Source organism: Embiotoca jacksoni, unplaced genomic scaffold (assembly GCF_022577435.1).
Source record: "Embiotoca jacksoni isolate LCO1_2020_lvr unplaced genomic scaffold, fEmbJac1.0.p SCAF_22, whole genome shotgun sequence".
Classification (NCBI taxonomy): domain Eukaryota; kingdom Metazoa; phylum Chordata; class Actinopteri; family Embiotocidae; genus Embiotoca; species Embiotoca jacksoni.
Window position 1 is genome coordinate 5,488,223 of NW_027185363.1, and position 10,923 is coordinate 5,499,145.

Sequence of the window (10,923 nt, forward strand, 5' to 3'; positions counted from 1 at the left end):
GTCTTAGAATCTCCCTCCACATGGGAGCATGCAGGTGACAGACACTGAGCTCAGACAGACACTCGGGAAGCAGAAATCAGGGAGGGCCATGTGGGGAATAAAATAAACCACGTGAACAAGTTAATGACTAACAGAGGTGTAAAGGGTCTGAGTTATACAACAACTTCAATCTACTCTGTTATCTGTCAACAAATCTTTACACATTTGCAGGGGGCAGCAAAACTGCTGTGTAGCCTGCCTAACTGCTGGGATGAGACGTTTCTTCAGTGTAATTTTACGCATAAAAAAAAAATTGATATGTGGACAGTTCTGTTCAAAGGTCATTAAGTTAATTATTTCATTGATAACCATTATCTCGGATACATATTTGATCTATCATAAATAAATAAAATAATTTAAAAAAGGGTTTTAAGGCATTTACACAATACATATGGCTTTTTGTCAGTACTGCTCTGTGCTATTTTGATTGTTGAATGGCAAAGACGAGTAGGAGGCTCTTGTTGTCATGAAGCTTCAGAGAAACACAAAGGCTTTACATCACAGCAGTCACTGTACTGACTCAAGAACTCAACTGAACAAAGAAGCATACTGACAATTGCCCATAATCACAAGAAATTCTGGTGTTTTACACTAGAAAACTGATGTTATTGTCTGCACACCCCACTGTGACATACTGCGGTGTATCCAAGGTGCCACTTTGAGTTTTTACAACAACAGAAATTTCATTTTTAGCCTTTTCTGCAAAATTTGTAAACCATCTGATCACTGGTCAAGTGATACTCAGACTATTTCACTGGCAAGGACCTCCACTTCAATTGAGTATGAACAGAATTGATCAATTATGATATGGTGCAATGCAATGGAGCTGGGCAAGACATGCGGTTTGGGGAAGGCTCAGCTGAGAATCCACTGCGGCTCTCGGGCCTCGCAGATCCCCTTGGTACTTATGAGAATCACAGAGAGAAAAATAGAAGGACGAGAGGGAGGGAGGGAGGGTGGGTGGGGCACGAACAACGGGAGCAGCGCACATACGCCAGGAGCAGACAGATGTGCCGGATGGGGAGGGATTTATAGGCGCACGGCCGGAAGGGGAGCGTTTGAGGTGTGGTCCTGCTCCAGAAATTCAAATAAAATGATCTCCAAATAAAACTGCTCATATGAAGATAAATGTTCACGTGTAATCATGAACCCAACCAAAGAGCTTAGTTATCAGTTGTCACTGTTAATTAGTCACATCATTTTGCCATTACCTTTTTTCACATCTGGCTTTTTCTATTTGACTGCTTGTCACAAGCTAAGCTCTGGTTTAGAGGCCATGTTGGTTTGATGAATATTCACAGTACTAAAATAGGCATAATCTGTTCAATCCTGGAGAATAAACATCTCTTTAGTGCAAAGTTTACTGTAAAGTATGGCCTGTTGCAATGTTAATTTGGGTAGAGACAATTTAAATCCTGGACAGGTCATCGATTTGATCACAGGGCTTAACACAGACAAAACATATGTACATGCATTGAAAGTTGGCAGCTCTCCCAACCTGCAGGTCTTTAGACTGCGGAAGGAAACTAGAACACCCACAGAAAACCATACAAAGACCTGCATGCTTGCTACACACAGAGGTATGCAGATCACAACACAAAAATGCAAAATATTAAAAACAATTTGAACTGCACGCAAGCAGATCTGCTTTCCCTGCAGAGAAGTGTTTGTTCCTAATATTTGGCATATCTACCATTATGATAGCAATCCACCAAAGGTGCAAACGCATCTGGCCTTTAGAGGGAATGGAAGATTACACTGATTTGGTTTGGTGCCCTATGTTGCACTCAGATGCCATTAAACTGTAGTAAAAGTGGATTTGGACTCTCATATCTGTGCCATGTGACTGTGCGCTCAGACTATCTGTCTTCAATGCCTCCGCAGCTTTGAATCAGTGATTTATTTGTATTGCCCTGCAGATGAGAGATGAAAAAGCCCCCCCCTAGGAACTAGGACAAACCAGGAGGAAACAATCACACAACTGTCACATTCATGCAAACTTGTTATGGTTCGGTACTGTCATATTTTCATCTTTGCTAATTACATATTGATATTTCCTGGTCTCTGCTTTATATTACTCAGAAATGGGTTCATGGGATAGATGGAACTAATGGAGCTGAACTTATGTGACTCAGGCTCTGACCATATTTTTCCTGTGACTTACAAGCAGCTATGAGATACATTTTTATAGCAAATATTCTATGTGGAACACCTGTTATGTGTGAATATATTTTACTGGGATGCAACCCTAGAGCAATGTCATGTCCCCAGAAAAGGTTTTAGGGGTTTAATTCAGTCTCAGGCAATGCAATACCTTTTTTGTTACATTGAGATGATAAGTGACTGTACTTGATTGTCTTGAAAATGCATCAATTCATTACCAAAATATGATTTCATTCTCAGCATTTTACAGCAGATTGCAGGTCAAAGTCATTACCCTTTGATCTGCTGTCTGATCTCTTTTTGTCTCTTCTGGAAAACCCCAGTATGTCTGGAGGTGAAGTGAAATACATAATACAGAAACTGTGGCCATATCCGCCAAAAAACACGAAACAAACTTTCTAGCCTTACAAGTTTGAATACTTTACTTTGAGGTGTTGAATTGGATTTAGTTTGAAATGTTTAGGATTTTAATTGAGTTAAGCCTTCTTTTTCCTCACATTGTATATTTGAAACATTAAAAGGATGTATAAATGTGGTGTTTCATGAAAAGTAATGTAGGTCCCTCTCGCATTATTTATTGAATATCTACCTGGATTTATTCCTGTTTTATGCACAAATATAGTTCCAAGACATCAAACTTAAGCTAAATAAAACAAACTGGAAGGTATTTTCTATACCTCAAAAGCCATAGTAAGTTACTTTTAAAAGTGGTTTAATCTACAAGTATTTAAAACATTTACTTGAATTCTGTCAAATTTAATTTTTATGTCCTCATTCAATGCCGATATCATCAGATCCAGACAATGCCTTTCTGCTAGCATATTTTTACATGTGTAGCCATGTGTGTGTGTCTAGGTTGGGGGCATTCACAGCATATACAGTATATATCCTCTGGGATGAATATATGGGAGCTGGGAGTTATGTGGATGAAAACAAATGTTTATCTGTGCCAGTTCTCCATCACAGTTAATCAAGCTTATACATGAAAACAGCCACACACGAGGCAAAGAATGAGGATTGTCGCCTCGCAGACTGTCCAGACTCACATGACATATGTAGTGAAGACTTTGATGGATTTTGTTTCCATTCAGATGCTTGGTCAATAAAGCTGATTTTGATAGGGCACAAAATGTAGCCACAACAGCACAAAATGTCTATAAATTTAACAGACAGTTTAATGGACATTTTCCAAAAAAAAAAAAACGTTTTCTTGACTGTCAAGAGTTTTTATTTTTTCCTCTAACTCTTTTACTGGTGGTATATTTGATTTTATCATTGTATTGTTTTCACATGTGATGGAAAAAAAGGTTGTACTTATCCACCTGTTTCTCAAGGATGTTTGTATTTTGATTTTGATTTGATTTTATATACTTTATTAATCCCCGAGGGGAAATTTCTTCGCTACAGCAGGGGGGCTCTCAGGGGGGAGCTGCTGCAGCAGGCTGCCACTAGTGCGGCGCCAGGTAACCTGACCTGAGGTGCATGTTTTTGCATGTATTGCTTCATTTACAACATCTCTGTGTCTTTATCTCGTGACCTACAACCAAACTCAGTACTAACTAACCAGAAATACGAGAGAAGGTGGGAGTGACTGTCAACTGTTTGTAAAACTGTATAAAAGCTGTCCTACGGAGGAGTGACGTCGAGCAATGCTTGACACCTTTCTTTGAGTGTACATGTATTTGCTCCTTCTTGCAAGAATAAATGTCCGATATGTTTGATTTTGAATCCAGCCTCTGAGTAATTTTTCGAACATATTTTGGTCCTTCGAGCCGGATCCCAACATCTCCTCCTCTCTCCGTGCACGGGGGAGTCTGGGACTCCTGATGAAAGACCTCTGCCCTGTTTCCTTATCGAAACGTTGGACACCTGGGTAATAATTATTATTTTTTTGCACTGAAGAGTAAGGTCAGGGACCTGTACTAAAGAGTCTGAATAGACCATATCAACTAAAAAGTCTGAGTAGACTAGGTAAACTAAAAGTTTGTATGCGCAAAAAATAGGTCAGGGACCTACAGGTAACTAAGTCGGGGACTTAGGAGATAGGTCAGGGACCTACAGATAAATACTTAAGAAAACTTCCAGAAGATATAAAAATAAAAAAATAAAAAATAGATACTGTGAGTGTCCTTCAGAGAACAGGAGAGCCGAAACCTTGCGGTGTTAACCTAAACTTTCCTCTGCGGAAACCCAACGGTGCCAACGAAAGCGGATATCACTGTATAAAGTTGCTCGGGTGAATTCCATACAAACTGGTTGGCTCACAGATAGAAAAAATGGGAGCATGCTGTAGTAAGACCGAAGAGATACCTCTGGAGGGAGACATAAAACGCATGCACTCAAAAGTCGCGGATAACATAAAATATTTGAAAAAAATGGGAAAAAGAACACGGATTCAATGGAAAACTGACAGTGACAGCATGAAAGAGAAGAGGAAAAGTTGAAAAGAGGAAAAACATAAAAACTCAAATAAAACCGTTTTTGATAAAAACACAATTAATATTCTGCCTACCCCTCTGTAGGCTGCGGCTTCTCCTGATGAGGTAAAGTTTGTGTTAAATGCTTATTCTGTATTCCCACCAACCACTTTGATGTCCATGCTGTGTTTTATCTTATCATGGACATTCATTTCTCTCTACCCTCTGTGGCCATCACAATTAATTCTCTTGAATGGGGCTTTCATCTCAAGCTTTGACTCAATCTGTTCCAGCCTCTATCCATGTGTTGTTGCACATGTGTGTGTCTCTGTGAGTGTATGAATTCATGCATGTAAGAAAGGAGGAGAGCAAGTGGCACGCAAGGCAATATTTTCACAGAGTGTAATTCTTTTGAAGATAATTCATCCCTGCTTTCAAGGTGTGACAAACGGGATTGTTTCCCTTTTTGCATTTCCTGAGATAAATTCAAAATTAATTTTCAAGTGCTACCATGTGTGCTCACCCACTGTGATTGATTTAATTTATGTTCATGGCAAGGTGGAATATTGAGTTATAATTAAAATCAGCACATCATTGCTGCAATAGGTAACAAATACTTTTTAAAGGGAACAGTCGTCCCACAAAGAAACACACTGCTGAAACAATAAAGATTCAGATTTAGCCGTTTCCACCTTGAAGACCCCGTGGCATGTTCTTTATTACAAATCCATGCGTGTGGAACAAAACTCAAAGAATTTAAATTTAAATTCCAGTAAAGACCATAAGGATTCAAAAGATGAAATATTGCAATATGTCATGCTTAATTATAGAGACATGTGAAGTATATTCTTTGAAATTTGAATATATCACATTTATACAGTGTAGTGCATGGGTATGTGGACATACATATATATTTATGCTATATGGGCTGTGCGCTCCAGGAAATTGGATTTGAAAAGAAACACTGATTACAAAGTTTAAGTGCCGACTTTCAGCTTTGAAATGATTTTGCTAGAGTCTTAATAATTAAGTTCAAATAAATGGATTAAATAGAGCAGGTATAGTGGCAGTTGTAATGACAAGGCTAAGCTTTTGGAGTATTTAGGGGAGGGGAACTCATACAGTTCATACATTAGGCCTACTGGGTTTTTATGTTTACCATTAAGGGATGGCACTTCCTTAAGAAACACTGACTGTTGCACACATTTCGAGATTGAATAAAAAAAAAAAAAAATGCTTTGTTTGTTAAAAGTAAACAAACCCAAGATGCATTCTCATACATGAAGGCATGATAATAATTGAATACCACAATAAGGTTGGAGTGCTTGATCTGCTGCTGACATGGGTGTGGACCCGCAGCTTTAATCAAACATACAGTATCCAGCTTACATCACTGCATTAAGTACTTTGTGTTATTCTACTGCATAACAGAAGTAATTGTTTTTGGGGCCAAGGAAGAACGATTGAAAGTCAGCACTCAGCTTCAATCACTGATGTTAAAAACCACAAACCAAGCCAGAAATCTAGGTGTAGTTATGGATTCAGACCTCAATCTGAACAGCCATATCAAGACAATTACAAAATCAGCCTACTATCACCTGAAGAATATATCAAGGATTAGAGGACTTATGTCTCAACAGGATTTGGAAAAACTTGTCCATGCATTTATCTTCAGTAGACTCGACTACTGTAATGGTGTGTTCACAGGTCTCTGTAAAAAGTCAATCAGAACACTGCAGCTGATTCAGAACGCTGCAGCTCGAGTCCTCACTAAGACCAGGAAAGTGGATCACGTCACTCCAGTTCTGAAGTCTTTACACTGGCTTCCTGTCCAACAAAGAATTGACTTTAAAATCCTGCTGTCGGTTTATAAATCACTGAATGGTTTAGGGCCAAAATACATTTGTGATCTGCTGCAACCTTATGAACCATCCCGACCCCTCAGGTCGTCTGGGACGGGTCTCCTTTCTGTTCCCAGAGTCAGAACTAAACATGGAGAAGCAGCGTTCAGTTTTTCTGCTCTACATATCTGGAACAAACTCTCAGAAAGCTGCAGGTCTGCTGTTTTTAAATTTGCTTTTCCTTTGCCTGATGTTTTGATGCTTTTAATGGTTTTATGTGAAGCACTTTGAATTGCTTTGTTGTTGAAATGTGCTGTACAAATAAACTTGCCTTGCATATAAAGAACACTCGACAAATAAACTTTATTTAATGTGACTACAAGACCAACATTTAATTAGTAACAATATAACTGTAACATTTGATGATGATAATAATAATAATAATAATAATAATAAAGTAGAAGTGTATTATCAATTATACAGAAACCACAGATAACTTGCTGGACTTACATACCTCAGAGAAAGGTGTAGATGGGAGATCAGATATCCCTTCTCCATAGGGGCTTCTGCTCATTTTTCCTGAGTGCATCTGGGTAGTTAGGTTACAAAGTCGCTTTTTGCCAATTATAAGCAAAAACATGAAGCTACAATGTAGAAAAAATGACTATGTTTTTGAAGTTATAGAATTAGCAATTATCACTGATATTGGTCAGCAAAATGTCCGCAATGCTTATGTTTTTAGGACAGAGCAGTTATCCAGATAGCTAGCCACTGGCTTTCCATTTATATTCTTTAAACAATCAGCATCATTATCTTGACAAAACATGTTAATGTTACGACAATGTTAAGACAACATACCTATATATTGGGCTTTCTTATCCTCCCACTCTTTTCTCTGTTTTCTGCTTTGCGGACCTGAAAGCTGGGACTTTTTAATTATTATATAATTTGAGCCAATAATAATTGAAATCATGATCATCTGCCCATCTGTTCATCAGTTAGTGAGGCAGTCTTTCATCCTGAGCTTGGGCTTCCAAGAAAACCAAAATTCTCCCTTGTGTTGCCCCCGTGACATTTTCTGCCCTAATCACGTGTTGCCTATTCCAAGTGCCGGCCTTGACCACACGAGTCCTCCCTCTTGACAAAAATCTAGCTCCAATTTGTGCCCGTCATGTATCAGCATGATCTTCCGGTCAAAGTTAGACATTGTTCTTCCTTAAAGTAAAGTAACTGCTCATGTTAGAACCCAGAAGATCCTGTTTTGATAGACAGATTTAGTTGCAATCATTGTTTTGATTGGAAAAAGAAGCACAACTTGGAATATGAGTTAAAATCATTTTTAAGTGTAGCCAGAGGTTTAAAGCTATTTGATTTTTTTGTTGTTGTTTTTTTCATTTTATGGACAATCCAGCCCAAACTTATACATTAAAATAAACACCTACTGTGGTTTACATGGACCAGGAGGGAGAAGTGCAACAAAACAGGAGGCTAATAATAATAGCCTACACCACAGCCACCTGACGGAGATATGGGCTTCTGCTGCACCCAGACCTTTTGCTTCTGGCAGCTATGGCTGAGAGATGTTTTGGTGTGACCGTCAGTAATGGTTATGTTTAGGCATGAGTAGTCAGAAGGTTAGGGTTAGGGTGAGAATATCGGGGAAGGTCACTGAACCTGAGGGATCACAGATTTCAGGTGTACCAGTTGCTGGAAGTCCAAGAACACATGCAGTTTCCACACATTGCGTCACACACTGCAGTGGACGCATTGACTGTTAATCACTCTTTTTTTTTTTTCTTTGAAAATACATTTTCGGAGAAGGAGGGATGCTTAACTGGAGCGATGCGCCAAGGGCTCCACTACCCCCCTTGAAGACAGGCCCGCCTACGTGAGTGTGCATTAATGAATTCAGTCGTAATTGACGTCATTAATTGATCAAAACAGCTTGCAGTTTGGGGGGGGGGGGGGGATCTGTGCTCCAGCTCGTTATAATGAAGTCTCCTCTCTGAGTACACAGACGTACAGTAGTGTTACGCACTTTATGCTGCTTTGTAAGGTGCAGCCCCTCTGACTGCTGCTGAGAGGAACGAACATCTCTGACACGCCAATTGATGCCAGCAATAGCTAATGGACAAAAGGTTCAAAAGTAATTTTGGAAATTTACAGGGACTTTAATTGGGACGCGGATTAATGTAATTTAACACTTATTCATCAAGGTAAGGCCATTTTATTTGTCATTATTAAACCACAGACAACGTGGTCTTGTTTAGTTCAAGTCCAGATTGTGACAAAGGAAACATTTTCTTCAAACATGTGACGAAATGCTTTCATAAATAGACTACCATTTGTTTTGCAAAATCTGATGTAATTACCTTTTGTTGTGCACGTTAGCCTCGTACCTACAGCAAAATCATAAGAGACTCACTAATTAAATGGTACGCAAAAGTGTGACTGAAGAACACAAGATGGCAATTTAATCATGAAATGATGAACTGGTCTTTGAATATTGTAAAACAAATTCCAACCCCTTTAATCCGTTTTAGTATGCGTTGGGATTTACTTATGACCAAAGTATCAGTTCGAGTCATTCATCCTGACACAGTTGGATATCCATCTTTTAGACGATCTCAACTTCGAAAAGTTGACACCTTAGTTTTTGTTAACTATAGACTGTTTGACGTGGCCAGCTGTACCCTCGCGTCTTCTCAATTTCTCAATCAGGGGGAGAGCGGACAGGACAATAAGACAAAGATAAACAAAAATAAGACAGGACAAGCTGCGGTTTTTGTTCCCACATAAGAGATGTGTTAAATAACGCTCAAAAACATTCAGGGTGTTGTAGCGCGGGTTAGGATTTCTTGGAGTCATCAAAGCGTGCGTAACAGTGAGTCAGGATGAGTTGTGTGCCTATGTGCACGAAGCGAGATTGTAATTACTGCTCACAATTAAACGACACGTAAGTCTACACGGCGTTGCACTTGCGCTGGAGTCTGAGCCTCAGACCAATCTGTGGACTGGTACAGACAGTCACACGGGCTTTATCCTTTGTTTTATGTGGGCCAGTATTCTTTGTTTTCTATAAAGCATTATCCTGAATATGTTCAAGTTGGCTTCGAAACAATAAACTTTGGAAGTTTCCCCTGGTGTTTATGTTTCTAAAGTGATAGGCTATGTGATGACGCTCTCCTGCTTTGTTGTAATGACAGCTGATTCTCACTCATTTAAGAGCAATCATAAGGATCACAAGGTTGAGCACCATACTGTAAGTTATAAGGAATTAGATCCTGAGTAATTAAGACAAATAACATAGAGTGGTGTAAATATGTCTCAATTCTCGTACTTTTTTGCATGTGTTCCATCTGGTGGCATTGTTCCAAAAAGATCCTAATCTGTGCATGGAATATATGGTCCAAAAAGGAAGCTGCTAAAATGGCTTTGGCATTGTTGGCTGTCCCTGGATGGAGTTTTACAAAACTGCAACATGTCAACAGAGTGAGTGAGTGGGAGAAAACCAGAAGCATGAATACAGAGATACAGACATGAACAACTAAAGAGGAACATGAGAGAATAATAAACTATAGTCACAAAGTCAGCTGCTCATGAAAGAAAAAAATGGTGAGTTATACACAAGTGTTGATTTGGTTAAAGTTCCACGTTCAACTGCTGATTGTAAAGTTCATTAATGCAATTACCAATAGAAATACAGGAAAGTGTGTCTATAAATATGAATTTTCTGAATGGCTCATTCATTCATTCATATTTGTGAATTGTGAGGACTGAAATAAACCCACATTAGAGTAAAAACATGACGCAAATATTGAACGGATTATGAGCATATAAGAATACTGTACTTTTTTGTATCTTATCTTGTACATATGTCACGTATATAATCATACACCAAATTAAAGTATACGATTCCCCTCCAACACAATTCTAATACAACTATAATGTTCCCAGTTAACTTTAACATGTGTACAAGCAACATGTTTTTTTATGCTCCGTATGAAATTTCACAAAAGGATTACATACACACAGTTAACCTTAAATCGGTCATATGAATTGTTTTATTCATGTGAACATGTTTTGACCAACAATGCGGCAGTAGATCAGCACTAAACCAACATAATCAGTCAGCAACACAAGAGACTTTAGAGTTCATAAACAAAGCTTGACGTTATTTCCAACTGGAGCTGTGTATTGGTAGAATCTGTTGACACGATGCATATCATAATTCAATGTATCCCAATATGTTGCGATACCATAAACGAGGCAATATTTTGCGATTTTTTTTTTTTTTTTTAAATCTTATTTTAGGAAAACTCTTATAGTGTATGCTAATCCGCGTCTCAGTTTACATTGTTACGTTGGAGTGGACGAGTCAAATGGCAACAGATTACAACACTGCCATCTAGCGTTTGGGGGTTTAAACGCAACACAAAATGAACCACTTTTTGCCACAAATC